Below are 17,113 nucleotides of genomic sequence, written 5' to 3' on the forward strand. Positions count from 1 at the left end.
TTGGAATTATTATATTCTTCTTGAAGTCTGAGGGTACTTCGCCTGTCTCATACATCTTGCTCACCAGATGGTAGAGTTTTGTCAGGACTCGCTCTCCAAAGGCCGTCAGTAGTTCTAATGGAATGTTGTCCACTCCTGGGGCCTTGTTTCGGCTCAGGTCTTTCAGTGCTATGTAAAACTCTTCACGCAATATCGTATCTCCCATTTCATCTTCATCTACATTCTCTTCCATTTCTATAAAATTGTCTTCAAGTACATCGCCCTTGTATAGACCCTCTATATACTCCTTCCACCTTTCTGCTTTCCCTTCTTTGGTTAGGACTGGGTTTCCATCTGAGCCCTTGATATTCATACAAGTGGTTCTCTTTTCTCCAAAGGTCTCTTTAATTTTCCTGTAGGCAATATCTATCATTCCCCTAGTGAGATAAGCGTCTACATTCTTACATTTGTCCTCTAGCCATCCCTGCTTAGCCATTTAGCACTTCCTGTCAATCTTGTTTTTGAAACGTTTGTATTCCTTTTTGCCCCACCAGCGGCAAGGTCCATTGTTCATGGGGAGGGGGGGGGGGGGTAGGAGTAAATCATATTTATCACTAATTAGGAAAACAGTTTCTTGTAGTGGCAGATCGACCAGTCAAAACTTACTTCACTATAATTACACTAGAATAGTAGGTCAGAGCTATCTACACTTATTACCTAAATAGGACAATAGAAGAAGTAGAGTGCACCGTGAAATAAGAGAAGACATAGTTACACGCAGCTCGAGGAGGCATGAATTGCCAGTTGATGTACCCATGAAACCATGTTGATCCTCTACCTTCTGCAAGGTTGTGATTTGATGAAGATGAAAATTTCAAACATTTGACGTCTTCTTCCGCTTTACAAACCCTATCCGCGAATTTCAAGCAGACTAACATGCTATTGACTTCAGCTTTTCCCTCAGCATTATTAAACTTTAGAGTAGCCTTGTATTCGTCAAGAAATCAACACCTAATATCATTTGTGTAGTAAGAGGGGGCTCAATTAAGAAGTTCATAAAGAACCGACGACCTTGTCAAATGGAATATAAAGTTTTTCCAGTGATCACACGATTTATTTTCGTTTGTTGCGATGGAAATGTTGGACAAACAGTTGGTCCTTGATATTACTGAAAGCTGCCTGACTGATAACTGAAATCACCTGAGTCCAACACTGCTGATAAAGAAATTTTTCTAGCAGAAACTGACACTATAGTGTGGATTAAAATATAATGAGTGCCTACCTTCCCTTCCCACAGGGTGTATGCAATATCATAAACTGGACAAAATTTTTTTCTCTCACTTCTGGATCCCTGTCACAGATTGTTTTTCCTCAGAAATTTTCGTCACCATCCAGTACCAAATTATTAGTTATGTTTGTTACTTGGTGTGGATATACATTTTTTTCATATTCGCTGTATCATCTGACCAAGGCATACAATCAGTTACCCAGTCAAAACCACAGATTTCCCTTAGGTTTAGTGCTTCGTCCTGAACAGTCCCTACATTAATAGGATTATGATCTCTTCGACGTAACATTTGTTCCTCATTTTGATTACTAATAGGCTCACGCTGTTCATTTTATTCATTAACAGGTTCACAGTGTATGATTCTTTGGGTATCACCCGAGGAAATCTCTGCACCGACAACCGACATGTACCATCAGTCATCCTTTCGATGGCCCGTCACGTGTAACTATCATGAGGATTAGGTGGTCTAATCTCAACTGCATCACAACGTCCTTCACGACAAAAATTTGCACGATCCCGGCTCTCCTTTTCATCATGGTTGTTAAGATTACACGAACCATCTCGTCTTTGGTGGTAACGATAGTCAAGTGATCTGAAACCAGTGTTCTCAGTTTCTCGATCTGAATTAAAGTTTCGTGTCTCAATCCAGTTACTTTTATTTCCCTCATTCTACTGATGTCTGTTGGAATCACCATTATTGCCGTAATTTCTTTTGCACGTAAAACCAAGACATCTGTTTCTGCCTCTGATATTAGCGCAATTGTATGACTGACCTCTCGAATGTCAATTGTTTCAACAATTATGATCACAACTATTAGAGAATTAATTAATCTGTTCATAATTATTGTTCCGATCGTCAGAATACCCATCCTCTCATTTGTTTCGTTGTGATTGGAAAATTGTCTGTTACCGCCCCTGCATCTATTTTTGGACTAAAATTCCTTTGTCGACTTTCAGTTCTTGAATAAATTTTGGAAAGTATCAACGTCATTTTTACAGCGTCTTGCCAAAATAATGTGCAGTAATCTTGCCGGTAGTTTAGTCAAACAAATTGTTTTAAATTCCGAGGAAGTACTGGGATTCGATAAGAAGCGATTCTTGTGTATAGTGTGCAGAAGATAGTCCGCAGGGCTTGAAAAGTTTGGCTGTAAAAACTTTTTTAATATAATGATACTGCATTTGCCTCCGTCTTGTGTGACTTCAGACCAATATCCCGACAAGAATGCGTGATAAAAATCACCTTCCGTTTGGCATTTTTGTGAGATTACTCTCATTCTTGTGGCTGGTTCAGATTCTAAATAGCCACACACGTATTATGACCAATTGGCCACGAAGGCAGGAGACAGTATTGGGTTAGCTGTAGCCACTCTTTGGAGTGCATGCTGTTGGATGAATTTCGAGAAACTCTTTAACTTTCGAACTGTAAGAAAATACTGTTGAGGTGGCAGGGCAAATTATTTACCGCGCGATGTAAGTCATCCGTACCATCTCGATTGCTCAACGCACTATGTAGCACGACAGTTGAGCTACATGGCGCAGATCAGGAAGTTCGTCTGGAATATTAAACCGCAAAGTATCGTGCCGTTCAATGTGCGATAATCGATCATCCAATTTCTTTACATCAGTTTTCTGTTATTTGTTAATAGTCATCGGTACTACAGTAGTACAAGTTTATATGCCAACTAGCTCTGCAGATTAGGAAGAAATTGATGAAATGTATGACGAGATAATTTTCCACAGAGCATAACTTAATCATAGCTAACACTTGGTTCAAGAATCATAAAAGAAGGTTGTATACCTGGAAGAATCCTGGAGATACTAAAAGGTATCAGATAGATTATATAATGGTAAGACAGAGATTTAGGAACCAGGTTTTAAATTGTAAGACATTTCCAGGGGCAGATGTGGATTCTGACCACAATCTATTGGTTATGAACTGCAGATTGAAACAGAAGAAACTGCAAAAAGGTGGGAATTTAAGGAGATGGGACCTGGATAAACTGAAAGAACCAGAGGTTGTAGAGAGTTTCAGGGAGAGCATAAGGGAACAATTGACAGGAATGGGGGAAAGAAATAAAGTAGAAGAAGAATGGGTAGCTCTGAGGGATGAAGTAGTGAAGGCAGCAGAGGATCAAGCAGGTAAAAAGACGAGGGCTAATAGAAATCCTTGGGTAACAGAAGAAATATTGAATTTAATTGATGAAAGGAGAAAATATAAAAATGCAGTAAATGAAGCAGGCAAAAAGGAATACAAACGTCTCAAAAATGAGATCGACAGGAAGTGCAAAATGGCTAAGCAGGGATGGCTAGAGGACAAATGTAAGGATGTAGAGGCTTATCTCACTAGGGGTAAGATAGATACCGCCTACAGGGAAATTAAAGAGACCTTTGGAGAAAAGAGAACCACTTGTATGAATATCAAGAGCTCAGATGGCAACCCAGTACTAAGCAAAGAAGGGAAGGCAGAAAGGTGGAAGGAGTATATAAAGGGTTTATACAAGGGCGATGTACTTGAGGGCAATATTAGGGAAATGGAAGAGGATGTAGGTGAAGACGAAATGGGAGATAAGATACTGCGTGAAGAGTTTGACAGAGCACTGAAAGACGTGAGTCGAAACAAGGCCCCGGGAGTAGACCACATTCCATTAGAACTACTGATGGCCTTGGGAGAGCCAGTCATGACAAAACTCTACCATCTGGTGAGCAAGATGTATGAGACAGGCGAAATACCCACAGACTTCAAGAAGAATATAATAATTCCAATCCCAAAGAAAGCAGGTGTTGACAGATGTGAAAATTACCGAACTATCAGTTTAATAAGTCACAGCTGCAAAATACTAACGCGAATTCTTTACAGACGAATGGAAAAACTGGTAGAAGCGGACCTCGGGGAAGATCAGTTTGGATTCCGTAGAAATGTTGGAACACGTGAGGCAATACTAACCTTACGACTTATCTTAGAAGAAAGAATAAGAAAAGGCAAACCTACGTTTCTAGCATTTGTAGACTTAGAGAAAGCTTTTGACAATGTTAACTGGAATACTTTCTTTCAATTTCTAAAGGTGGCAGGGCTAAAATACAAGGAGCGAAAGGCTATTTACAATTTGTACAGAAACCAGATGGCAGTTATAAGAGTCGTGGGGCATGAAAGGGAAGCAGTGGTTGGGAAAGTTGTGAGACAGGGTTGTAGCCTCTCCACGATGTTATTCAATCTGTATATTGAGCAAGCAGTAAAGGAAACAAAAGAAAAATTCGGAGTAGGTATTAAAATCCATGGAGAAGAAATAAAAACCGCCGATGACATTGTAATTCTGTCAGAGACAGCAAAGGACTTGGAAGAGCAGTTGAACGGAATGGACAGTGTCTTGAAAGGAGGATATAAGATGAACATCAACAAAAGCAAAACGAGGATAATGGAATGTAGTCAAATTAAATTGGGTGATGCTGAGGGAATTAGATTAGGAAATGAGACACTTAAAGTAGTGAAGGAGTTTTGCTATTTAGGGAGTAAAATAACTGATAGTCGAAGTAGAGAGGATATGAAATGTAGACTGGCAATGGCAAGGAAATCGTTTCTGAAGAAGAGAAATTTGTTAACATCGAGTATAGATTTAAGTGTCAGGAAGTCATTTCTGAAAGTATTTGTATCGACTGTAGCCATGTATGGAAGTGAAACATGGACGATAACCAATTTGGACAAGAAGAGAATAGAAGCTTTCGAAAAGTGGTGCTACAGAAGAATGCTGAAGATAAGGTGGGTAGATCACGTAACTAATGAGGAGGTATTGAATAGGATTGGGGAGAAGTTTGTGGCACAACTTGACTAGAAGAAGGGATGGGTTGGTAGGACATGTTTTGAGGCATCAAGGGATCACAAATTTAGCATTGGAGGGCAGCGTGGAGGGTAAAAATCGTAGAGGGGGACTAAGAGATCAATACACTAAGCAGATTCAGAAGGATGTAGGTTGCAGTAGGTACTGGGAGATGAAGAAGCTTGCACAGGATAGAGTAGCATGGAGAGCTGCATCAAACCAGTCTCAGGACTGAAGACCACAACAACATCGGTCAGTACTGAAAACGATGAAGAGAAAGCCTCTGCGAAAGGAACAGGCTTTGTAATTCAGAATCTCTGTCCGTATTGCTAGTCGGTTGGGTCACGGTTACAGACAGTTTGTTAACTGTATTTAATTGTTCTTGAGTAGCCACTTCTGTCTCTTTAGCTTTAAGCGATACACACTGCTCTTTAAGACTTTGTATCTGGGTTTCAAACAGACTATACTGCTGTTTTAACTGCGAAATTTCATCCGTTTCAATGTTATCAGAATTTGGCTTTAGATTATTTATCACGGGACTGAACAGCTCACGCACATCTTGATCAACATGTTTAGTTTTCTCCTTTAACTCGAGGAAAGTTATATCTAAATTTTTTTATTATTCTTTTCTGGATTGCTGGCAATATCCCCTAACTTCGTATTCAGTCTTATGTCACGTTCTTAAAATTTTCTGTCCTGTTCTTTCCTGTGGTGTGATAATACCTGCAGAATACGTTGGAAAAATCATTCTTCCCATCTTAGTCATTACTGCAGCAAGTTACAGGAACTAGCTCAGTTTTGTTAACACTTGTGGATGAAAAACGTGAATCTTTAACTACAGAACCCGACTGTTATGACAAAATACATCCTGTCAGACTCACTTTCTAAAGTAGAATCACCAAATGCGCTTTGGGTTCCATGGTTTATACAGAAAAAAAGACGCTAATCAGTCCTGTGAGGCATTGTCCTGTTTATCCCTGTCAGGTCATTTCTTTCAAAGGATCCCTGTTCACTTGTCCCTTCTCTGTCCCCAGTATAATTGTAAGTTCCATCAGCCACAACTCTAACGTTTCAGCTAACTCTGGTAGCTCTTGAGACTTTCCTGCAAATTACATTAATACACCAAACAAAAAGGAAATATCTCACACACAGAAGATCTACACTACACAGATAACTACTAAAATCACCTCTTATAAATGTGAATGAAAACAGAAAAATATTGAAATTATAATTGACAGAATTCAATGAATAAATGCATTACAAGTTTCTGATAATATAACTGTGCAATGAAATACCTACACCAAACGCAAAGTCTATAAAAATTTACTGTTTCTCTAGCCATATAACACTTCAAGATTCAACAAACAAGAAAACTTTTTAACTGGGAGTATACCATTACCAATAACATAGATCAATAGCAAAATCTCTTACTCTAACCACAACGTACCACTACAAACGAATAAAAAGAAAGAATCTCACTTGCACTACACTCTGTGGTATTTCAAATGTGCCCAATTGAAAATAAATACTTATTACAAATCGGCATTCAAAGATCCGGAGGATAAACAATAGTTCACTTCCTGTAGAAGCGAACTGTAACGGGTTCTCCGTAAAAATTATCTACACTGTTACCTGATACTAAACATGCTAAACACATTGTGTTGCTGTAATGGGATACTGCGTATAATTACTTTAATTGTTGCATCAAAAATCTTAAAGCAACTGCTAAGTCAACGCCCATAATTGAAATTGTAATAATTATATGGTTGCAAAACAAAACTTCATGTTACTACAAAAATCAGCTGAATGCCATATAATTACGCATCCTGGCAGGGTCGTAAAGCGAATATTTCTTTTATATTTTAAACTCGTGTTCATATGTGTAAAGGTGGTTTCTGAGTAATGCGTAAAAACTATTTTGGTATCTAAATACCTAAATGTCAGTGCAAGGCCGCAGAACTATGTCAAAATTTAATTTTGAAATGGAATATGTGGAAATCAAGCTGTTGTTGTTGTGGTCTTTAGTCCAGAGACTGGTTTGAAGCACTTCTCTATGCTACTCTATCCTGTGCAAGCTTCTACATCTCTGAACACTATACGAAATCTAGACTAGTCAACGCATCAGACAGGTCGTCTTCCAGAAGCATTCAGATTTCCATGAAATTTACATGTTTCATCTGCCTGCAAAACAAAATGACTCAGATCAAAATGTCAGCCACGAATATTGCTAATATGAATCTTTAGTCGTGCAAACAATCACGGCACCAGAAATTTTGTTGTACCTGCACAGCAAATGAACATAAAAATTAATGCATCTGGCTTCCTGACGAAACTGCTTGAAAAATTCCCAAGGTAGCACTTTTCTGAAATGTTCTACTGGTCTTAAGTCTCTGAACTGATATTATTTTCAAAACATACACTGTATCATTGTGCCTTACAGTGCACATGAATTTCGACGGTAATTAAATTTCTTGGCGTACCTGTGCACACAGATTGCTCGTCTCCTTCCAGTTTTGTTGCTGTTAGAAATAATGATGTGACTGCCAAAAATCCAATTTCATTTGACGTACTTGCGATGCGCAATGCAAAAGGATATCTTACCAATTTTAATATCTGCTTCTCAGACCACAACTAACGATGTGCAATGCATGTGTTCAAACAGAGTCGTGGAAGAAAATGAGAAAGGGGAACTAATGTTAAGATTGATAAACGAGGACAAAGACTCCACTTGTACCTATGCTTCATTATGTCATGACAACAATACACGTCTCTGTAAAGATCTCACATCTAGGCAATTCTGAAAAAAAAATATTTCTGAATAACTCCCCTGTGTACAATTGCCTTCCTTGACAATTGTCTCCTCTATAAGACAAGGCTATGTGTTTAATTACATAATTTCTACAGAAAACTAAAACCATACACAAGATTCTAACAACAAATGAAAAAAACCGGATTACCTTACATGTTGGCTTTTAATATTCTTCCATCAATATAATCACATTTGCTCAATATACTTCATCAAAACATGTTATTAGCAAGTTGTTTTTAAATAATACTTTCTCCTCTATAGAGCAGGACAGCTTCCACCCTTTCTAGACAAAGTACATTGCTAGACTGTCCTACACACACTACTGCTGTTGCCGCTGCCTTATCTCTGACCAACATCTGCGATCTCAAAAACAGTCTTACAAAGAATATGATCATATCGATATTACAGCGGTTGAGCACACTTATCAAATTCGCAGCGTCATTCACATTGATAGCCAAAGCTATGTGAAAACCTTCACGGCAAGTAGGATAGTCCTCTTTCAACTGTAATACATACATTCCACAGGAGATTGATCTCAGTACCTCCTGAACATTCGTTTTTGTCTCCCTCCTGATGCACTTGGTGAGTCATTAGCAGTTAATATTTTTCCTGCCATAATTGTTAGTAGAAAACATTCAAATGAGCGTTTCTAAAAATTTAACTTACTAACTCGCAGTCAAGGACTCCTTGTAAGACACAGACGGCGCGATTCTGACGTCATACGCAGGATCGTCTTGGACTTAGAGGAAGAAGAAGGCGATATATGTAATTAGACCAGTAACAGTTTTAATTCTGATGACTTCCACCTACACATCTGCAATTATGGTTAAATAGTACATCAGCTTTGGTGGATTAGTTCGAAATAAACGTGCGGTGTTGCTAAATTCTACTAAGTTTGCGCCGGCTCACCATGACTGCTTTCACAGGCATAGCACATGTGTAGCTCTTCTTCATTTTCTTTCTCATGTACTCAGTGTATTGAAGCAGCTTCAGTTCGTTGGACGCATCTATTAGGAAGTTGTTTAAGACGTCGCATATGCCCCGCATCAGATAGCCTTCTCTTACCCCTATTTTTTTTTTCTCTTGCAATCGATTTAATGTAGCATTTAAATGTTCTAGAATGGGTAATGAAATGTTGTGATGTCTTCCTAGTAATATGACCACAGACTATAACTTGTAATGAAACAGGGCTACATCTAAGCCATGCATTTAATTTCTTGTTTATTAGGTCCCTCTCATGAGGATAATCGAAACAAAATGGTTCAAATGGCTCTAAGAACTATGGGACTTAACATCTGAGGTCATCAGTCCCCTAGAACTTAGAACTACTTAAACCTAACTAACCGAAGAACACCACACACATCCATGCCCGAGGCAGGATTCGAACCTGCGACCGTAGCTGTCGCGTGGTTCCAGACTGAAGCGCCTAGAAGCGTCGGCCACCCTGGCCGGCTAAATGGAAACAAAAAATATGGAAATTTTGGTACTTGGAATTCAGTGCTAAGGGAATTTTATTACGAAATTACGTAAAATTAATTTTCGTTGTGTAGCTTCATTAGACATTTGGAATTCAAGGAGGAAACTGCCTCTCACTGTGTCCAGTTAGAACACACACATGGCATTTTGCATACAATGGCCGACCCTGTACAGGATAGGATTCATTCATAGGATTTTCTGTGATACAGTCAACAAATTTTGCTACGTTATGCTGAACATTAGATGGGTAGATCACATAACTAATGAGGAGGTATTGAATAGAATTGGAGAGAAGAGAAATTTGTGGCACAACTTGACTAGAAGAAGTGATCGGTTGGTAGGGCATATTCTGAGGCATCGAGGGATCACGAATTTCGTACTGGAGGGCAGCGTGGAGGGTAAAAATCGTAGAGGGAGACCAAGAGATGAATACACTAAACAGATTCAGAAGGATGTAGGCTGCAATAGGTACTGGGAGATGAAGAAGCTTGCACAGGATAGCGTAGTATGGAGAGCTGCATCAAACCAGTCTCTGGACTGAAGACCACAACAACAAGAACAATGGTTTATTGACAGGATATTCGGTGATACAGTCATGCAACCATGACTTTCACGTAGACTAGATGCCGTTTCTTTGCAAGCACAAACTCAGAATAAGTTGTTGGCTCAAATACGTATCTCATGTTTTCTCCTCCAAGTTTTCTTTAAGGATTTGTGCAGTCTTCTCCACTCCAGATTCATTTACCTACGTTCATACCTGTATGGATAATTTTGGAGGGATTCTTTTTATACATGCGAGAGTGGGGAATGTCATGGAGTGTATGTTACTGGGAATGATTTGGTATAAAATTTCGAGTTGGCCCACTTTAAATTGTTTTTTTAAAACTTTCATTCTACTTCTGACAAGAATGGTAGGCTGTAGGAGCGTATTTCATCCAATAGTTGTGGAAAGAGTTCAGTGTTTAACGTCCCATCGACATCGAGGTCATTAGAGACGAAGCAAAAGATCCGATTAGGGAAGGATAGAGAAGGAAAGTGGCCGTGCCCTTTCGAAGGAATCATTCCGGAATTTGCCTTAAGAGATGTAGGGAAATGGCAGAAAACCTAAACTTGGGTGGCCATTCGCAGGCTTTACAGTCGTCCTCACGAATGAGAATCCACTGTGACAATCACAGAGCTACCTCGAGACGAAGCAAAAGATCCGATTAGGGAAGGATGGGGAAGGAAAGCGGCCGTGCCCTTTCGGAGGAATCATTTCGGAATTTGCCTTAAGCGATGTTGGGAAATGGCAGAAAACCTAAATTTGGGTGGCCATTCTCAGGCTTTACAGTCGTCCTCGCGAATGAGAGTCCACTGTGACAAACACTGAGCTACCTCGCTCGGTCCAATAGTTGTAGTTTCCGCTGTAGTGGCAATATTCGTTTAGGGCAGCTGGGTGCCAATTCCACTTCGTAAGATTTTTCATTGCGTATAGATTGTTGAGTGGTACTTAAGATAAGTAAATAAATTAGTAAAATCAAAGTGAAGTAGAAATTAGAAAATAAATGAAAAACTTGGTTTATTTTAGAAGAATTACATACTGGGAAGCAGCGGGCAGAGCAAAAGAGACAATGACCGTGAAGTCAGCAAGTTCCACATACGCGGACGCTGTCGATTCAGCCGTCAGGACATCGCCCGACCGGCTCACGTGTTTCTCAGTCGTCACATGTGATCAAAGGCCCTCACCTACATTCCAAGAGCCAATGACCGACGTTAAGAAGATTCTTCGAGAAGCTTTTCAATGTGACAGACGAGGCAATGACCGTGAAGTCGTTCACCTCCAGTGGACTGAAGTGAATAAATACGCGAGACGCAGTGGGCCCAACAAACGAAGAAGTGAAGAAGCGTAGCAGTAGTTTTCAGTCAGTTTCGGTGCTGAAGACCGTCATGCAAGAAGAGACTACATCATACACAGACGCACCAAGTCCGCCGCTGTAATAGAATAGCAAGCAGCAGCCTCGGCTCCAGAAGACACAAGTTAAAAGATATTTGAAGTCTGATTTTTACGTACCCGGGTGACTCGTGAGGACGGGAAGGAGACGGCCTCTCATCAGCAGTCACCTGTGAGCTCGGATGAAGATCTGACAGCCGAAGACTGGCAAGCGGGAGTCCGTCGTTCGAGTGCGGGACACTGGCCTTCCCCCGCCGAACCGCTCCCCTAGCCGACGCGCAACACACGCGGCCGCTTAGAGATGAGAAACACTGGGACGACACGTCCAAGGTATCACCTTCCGATGCACGACTTCGCTCTCAATAATTAAACGGGCCACCTCGCGCTGCGCGTCTCGAGTCAACTGGGCGAGACGGCGACACGAGATACACACTGCCACGCGTAATCAGACGCCGCCGCTGCCGCTGCCGCAGCAGAAGGCTTCGCAAACGACACAGCTGCCACTCTCCGAGCCAGAACATCGAGTAAGGAAACAGTTATACAAAACTTTCAATAAAAGTTATCTTATGTAAAAATGCTGTTTCATTCTACCTCATATCCGAGCTAAGAAAGAACCCACTCTGCCCACATGTTGTTAAGAGAGAAAAATTAATTTATTTAGTATTTTCACCCTGACATAATGCCTTAGAATCAAATGCCCTTTGCAGTAATGCTCATCCTGACAACTGACTAGCATCAAAAGAGAAAACCCAGTTACATTTAGTGACAGAACTGTTACAAGATGGATGGCTGAGACGAAGAAGTTGTTCATTACGTCTCCTTCATTTCAGTCCCGACATGTGCCAAACGGCTGAGGAAAATCTCTCGCTCGAAAAATATTCCATCTGGGATTGGTTGCCTGTTGTTTGGCTTCTTTATCATCATATTGTCATTGAATTCTTGATAATGTTACATTGTAATCTCGGAACATTGTTTCGACGCAGAAAATTTCTGTCTAATTCTATACAAGATGAGAAACTTGAAAATGTTGTCTATTGTCTTGTATAAGTGTTCGCTGAAGTAATTTTGCTCAGTAAGTTATTCTTTCTGTATCAGGCTGCTACATCATCCCAAATCTTTAGAGGTGTTCTTAGTTCTTTGCCCACTGTATTGATATCTTCCTTTTCCAGAGGATTCTGTTGGAATGAATTCGATACTATTTCGAGAATAACGTAGGGAGGAACTGGCTACTTTAATTTCGGAAAACTGAATTTTCTGGAGTCGTACTGCAAGAGTGATTCTGCAAGTTCATTGTTTCTGTTGAGACCGAACCTAGCGATTTGTTTCTTTTTTTATTCTGTCAGGCATGCTCTTCGTTTTAAGTGTTTCGAGACAGGAGTTCGCTGGGAAATCATAGTATAAATCTCCTACTATTCGAAGCATCCTCTGGTCAGGAGGTAGATATTTTTCCGTTTTGTTAGATAACATAATTCATGCTTGAGATCCATTTTCAAGAATGGGTAGGACAAATATGTAAGAAGGGAAAGTGGTTGCTCCAGTCCTCGTGTTCGATATTCATGAGACATACTAAATTAAGTAGGCTTTTAGCTTGTTTGATCTTTTCAGCCGTGTTTTTCTGCCAATTTAAGAGTTCATTTTACATACATTCAGAGATATTTGATTTTTAATTGTGGAGCATTTTCTTGTGCTTAAAGTCTAATGTTTAGTTTGGGGGGATTCTGTTGGTGGCAGTTAGTAAGGTTTCTATCTCTGAATAGGCTAGGTTGACTTTTGGCTGTAGTAGATTGGATTCTCAATTTACTGATCCATGTTTCAAGTTTGCCGAAGTACCTGTTGGCTTGTTCATTGATAGTACTGCAGGCGTGTGCATGGCACCAGTAAGTAGTGTCATCCGCTTCGTTCCAGCACTGGATCTCCGGATGCGAACTATACATATCCCAATGCATCAACGGGCCCATAAAAGCACCCGAAGAGATTCCTGAATGACGATACCTATTGCTTGAACTGTCTCAGACGGAAAATTGTACTCTAGCGGTTAGGAAAGGAGTCTATTATTTATACAGATTTCCCATTGAAACGGACCGCAAAACTTAAAAAATGCTATGCTGTGGTGTAAAAATGTGCCTTCTTTCTGGCAGTCGATTTTAAAGGCTACAACTTGAAATTTATACAATTAGACATATTGCTTCTGCCATAGACATTGCTTTTCCCGATACATAGTTTTAACCAACAATTTTGTAAATAATAGTTTGCCATTTTGTTTCCTTCCTCACAGACGATTTTAACTGAAAATCTGTACGTTAGGAAAGATGGCTTGTCAGCGTCTGACTTCAGTACTACTGTAGTATATGTATCGTCCGAAGTTCTGCAATGCTCCCCACTCACAAACTGTCCGGACCAATTTCAATGATGCTCATACTCTCAAAGAGCCAGCAGCTGGAATGGCCTGTCTCATGTCCACTATATCAATGATATCATATTTACTCTTAATAGTGATGCCAGTTGTTAAACAGTGTCACCAGTGAGGCTGGTTTGCATTCTGTGGGGTGGGACGTGAAGTGAATAACCACCCGCCAACGTGTCACCTTTTACGAATTGAAGTTAAAGTGTCTTAGTTAAGACCGACTGCGGGAACGAAAATGAAACTACTCCGTTACAGAGCATAGCAAAGCATTTCCTATCTCAGTGGCGATTTTAGCAAAATATCTGTGTATTGTTGTATAAATATACAGCCTGTGTACGTCCGAAAGATTACTTGAATATAGGGAAAACATTTGTAGTAAATCCGCCAAGGACATTTCCAGATCCTTACTGCTAACGTTCGCCTTTTACACAATATTATGTGTGATTTCTGTTGTATCTTGCCTTTTGTAAAATTAATAATTGTAGTTAACTGTATGAATGAAATATTTGTACGGATGTTGAAGCTTATTAATTTATTCTATGAATATTGTATTAGATATTGAAAGTAAGTCTGATTTACTGTAAAATAACTATGTGGCTGGTGGCGGCAAAGGTGCCAAAGAAACGGGAGATAGTCTCTGTATGTGTTCGTCAAGCCAGCACAGACACATTCACAGAAGAGCTACTATTGAACAATGTACTTTCGGAGAGAAACTAGACCTTGTTTGGGAAACCCATAAAATGCCCCTAACAAATGATATAATCCTGTCTATCGTGTAAGACGAAGACACTGTGGGCTCGATTGCAAGTAAGAAATTGTAGCACTGGTACGACGGTTGGAAAACCGTTTCCAGAGAGATGCTATGTGTGAGCCACATACGCAAACAAGATTCTATAGACTGTGCAAACGTCGGCATCTACCACAGTGCATCATCACATCATCTAAAATCAAAGTAAAAATCAGTAAGCCAAGTGCATGAATCATTATTTGTATTGAAAATACGAATACATAAGCGTTATTTGGAACATCTGTAGGCTTCAATGAATATCACGGAAAGAGATATTAAAAATTACAGGCAGGTTGCTGTTAATAGTAGTATAGCTAATGCAAGCTCATGTCCGAATTTCACAGGCCACAGTTAACTAAATTGCCTTCACTCACGTTTGTGAACTTTTGTCGCATGTTTCACACACTCAGCATATGCCTTCTAGATTCTTCATTATACTGAACATTTAAAAGACGGTTATAACAAAGTGACAATAGAGTAAATCGTGTTGGTAAATTAGGTAAGAGTTCATGATGATTTATCGCTAATTACGTAACACTTTCATGGTCACCCAAGTTGTTTTGATGTTAATGAGACGGGGAGGTTCATTTTTCAGCAACTCAAAACTGTTTACTTTAAGCAACTTTACTGCCCTTTCCACTGCAATCTGTTTTCCACGTGTTCGTTTCCTCGTTGGTTCTGCGCGAAGCCTCATTTCTGATTACATCGGTCCACTTAGCTTTTAGTATCCGTCGTTAACACAAGTGCTGTGCATGAATAACAACAGACGTTCATTCCTAGCGGGAACTGACTCCGCAAGCATCGTAAGCAAAGTTGCCCACTTTCACATCCACTTACAGTCCTAACCTCTAGTTTAGAGGCCCATAAACGTGTCATCTTGTAACAGTAAACTAAATTTTAACAACAAAATGATCTGTACATACCAAGTTTCAGGGCGTACAGAAGTACAATGCGAAGGAATCTGAATGGATTCACTAATCGCCTATATTTGTGTGGTCTACAGGTGCAGGCTTTCAAATACGCCCTCCAGTATCGCAAACTGAATAAAATATCATGATCTAAGCTTATACCACTAACTTATTGACTCGAACAAATAGTACCTAATATGCGACTGTCGTTTAATTAGGTCTGTCATTTCACCACATTGAAATTCTGTATTCGTCTTTTCTTTTCCGACTTCTAACAATGGACACTCACCTTCTGTATTTACATTAATCTGCATCAATCAAATTCACGCAACTGGAAAATGATCTCTGACTAAAGAATTATCTACTAACTGTAATTTTCTCTACGTTGAACACTGTTGCTGTTAACATAATTATTTGAATTGAACTCTGGCATAAAGTGGAAAGCAATCCATCTGTATTTGTGATCACTTTCCCTGTTATAACGTACCACTCCCACCGATAACTACGAAACCTGCAACTATAAAGGGAAATTTTTCCAGTTGCCATTACAGATGTTTCACTACAGCACAATGGAGGGTTACGTTCTCGAAGGTACTAATTGTTCGAGGTCCTAAGATTTATAACAATAGATTAATAATGGGTACCTTTTACCGACACCTTGACACAGATGATAAAGTTTCTGGACAGATCTAAGAAACTTTTAGTCTCATCACGGATTGGTGCCTCTCTCATTCAATTACAGTTGATGGTGACTTCAATTTATCTTCGATCTGGTGGTGGAAATACATATTCAAAGTCGGTGGTGGGTACAAAACTTCGTAAGGTTTTTACGAAATGCTTTCTCCGAAAATTATTTTGAGCAGTTAGTTCGAGAGCGCACTATTGCAATTGGTTACCAAACACTTGACCTTTCAGTAGCAAATAACCCTGAGCAAATACGAAAGATCATGACAGGTACAGTGATTAGTAACCATAAAATCATTCCAGTGAGGCCAACCACCGAAGATACCCAAATCCACCAAAAGTAAACGTAAAATGTATGTGTTGAAAAAGTCAGATAAAAATCTGCTTGACGTCTTCCTAAGAGACCGCCTCCACTTCTTCTCAGCTAGCTAAGTGTAAAAGACATATGGCTTGATGTAAAAGAAATAGATATATAAGGCAATTGAGACATTTATACCAAAAAATTAATAAAAACTGGTACTGATCCCTTATTATATACAAACAAGGTGCGAACACTGTCACAGAAGCAAGGAAAAAACCGTCAAATTTGAAAGAGTGTAAAACCCCAAGATTGACAAAGTTCTATAGAAGCTCGAAATTTAGCACGGACTTCATGCAAGATATTGGTAAGGGCTTCCACAACTAAACACTGTCGTGAAATATGACAGAAAAACCAGAGAGATTCTGATCGTATGTAAGGTACACCAGAGACAATACACAATCAATACCTTCACTGCACTGTACGGTACCAGTGGTAATATTACCGATGATAGCACTACTGAAGCTGAAATGTGTTTTCTTATAGGACAACTATCCAAGGAGTTCCACCCAATAATATCCAAACAGCAGACTCTGTACACAATTTATTAAATGGCCAATACTAAACTCTTTTAAATAACAACAAATTCGTATAACTTACAAAACTTAACAAATGGTTAAAGAGGGGGCTTTAAAAACAATAACGGCGGCTTGCCACCATAAAATCAAGAACCTTTTA

The sequence above is a fragment of the Schistocerca nitens genome, chromosome 8, assembly GCF_023898315.1.
Source record: "Schistocerca nitens isolate TAMUIC-IGC-003100 chromosome 8, iqSchNite1.1, whole genome shotgun sequence".
Lineage (NCBI taxonomy): Eukaryota > Metazoa > Arthropoda > Insecta > Orthoptera > Acrididae > Schistocerca > Schistocerca nitens.